This window comes from Microtus ochrogaster, chromosome 5 (genome assembly GCF_000317375.1).
Source record: "Microtus ochrogaster isolate Prairie Vole_2 chromosome 5, MicOch1.0, whole genome shotgun sequence".
Taxonomy (NCBI): domain Eukaryota; kingdom Metazoa; phylum Chordata; class Mammalia; order Rodentia; family Cricetidae; genus Microtus; species Microtus ochrogaster.
Window position 1 is genome coordinate 53,570,777 of NC_022012.1, and position 1,522 is coordinate 53,572,298.

Genomic DNA, 1,522 nt, shown 5'->3' on the forward strand with positions numbered 1-1,522 from the left:
CTCTCTCTCTCTCTCTCTCTCTCTCTCTCTCATGTATACAATATTCTGTCTGTGTGTATGTCTGCAGGCCAGAAGAGGGCACCAGACATCATTACAGATGGTTGTGGGCCACCATGTGGGAACTGAACTCAGAACTTTTGGAAGAGCAGGCAATGCTCTTAACCAATAAGCCATCTTTCCAGCCCCCTAGACAAACCTTTAATTCTAGCAAGTGGATCTTTGAGTTAAGGCCACCAGGTCTACATAGTGAGTTCTAGGCAAGCCATGGCTACCCAATGAGCGAGACCCTATCAAACAAAGAACCAACCAACAAAACATCCCAAAAAGTATTTAATAAAAGGACATTTTTATAGAAATCCAGAGAATAAAAAGGGAATAAAAATAAGATAGGACCTTGGAACATGAGATTAGTCAAGATATCCTGAGTATAAAATTTAGATAAGTTTCCTTACCAGATGAATGACTTGAACCAAGCACTTAGTTTTCTCAAGTCTGAGTTTCCTCATCTATAAAAAGAGATAAGACCTAATTCAAAGCTTGTCAAAACTAAATAAATAATATATTTAAGCTAACAGAATGCTTGTGACAGAAAATGCTAAAAGCAATCTAGTTATTGCTTCTACCACTCACTATTAAATCAACACAATACTAGAAAATAGGCTAATAAGGGGTGAATACATTGTAAGCAAGCACTGGTTGTGACTCTGAATTGTTGGCAACAAAGTATAAAACTCACTATCCTATCATGAATAGTTTTATGAACACAAATTAAAATGTAGTTTTTTAAAAATATGCTTATTTATGACTTTATTAGCTTGACTATATAGTCAAGCTGTATGAGTTTCATATCAACAGATTCAAGCAATGACCCAATGGAAACATTCAGAAAAAGAAAATGCATCTGTATTTTTTTCTTTAATTCCTTCCTTCCTTTATTTTTTTATTTTTGAGAGGGGTGGAGGTCCTGGGATCTGAACACAAAGTCTCTTTCATGCCAGCATGCACTCTACCATCAAGTCCTCTATGGAATGTTTTCATTTCAATATTAACTTTTCCAACATCCACTAAAGTCACTAAAGTCAACATCCACTAATTGATATAGTATAAGGAAAATTCTAACAGTATTTATATTAATGACTTTAAGTACTTTGAAATGATTAAGAAGTGTACAGGAGGATGTATTTAGGCTATTTGTAAATATAACACAATCATACACAAGGAACTTGAGTCATTGCAGTTTAATATGAGTAGAACTGAGGCTCTGGGAACTGCTTCCTTGGAGAGAATGAACAATGACTGCACTTAACACATCTATTTGATGATTTGAGTGACGGGTGCATCCATACTTAGATACAATCAAGATCCTCACCACAACTAAGATACAGAACATTTTCATCCTTCTTAAACTGACCACCATATGACCACTTCTATCTCTTTCACAAATAAGTTTTAAAAATCCCAATCTTCCCATGAAACAATTACTTAATATAACTTGGTATTCTGTCCCCATAACAATTCATGT

The 1,522-nt window shown here is 34.9% G+C and overlaps 1 protein-coding gene across 1 annotated transcript in view; it reads right to left on the minus strand.

Moving 5' to 3' along the window:
- The window catches only part of Dop1a (DOP1 leucine zipper like protein A), a 74,455-nt gene extending 73,953 nt beyond the window's left edge, over window positions 1-502 (minus strand). Inside the window, exon 1 of the mRNA XM_005347693.3 lies at window positions 453-502. The gene's annotated coding sequence lies outside the window, so the exon portion shown is untranslated. The remainder of the gene's footprint in view (window positions 1-452) is intronic.
- Window positions 503-1,522: the final 1,020 nt, after the last annotated feature.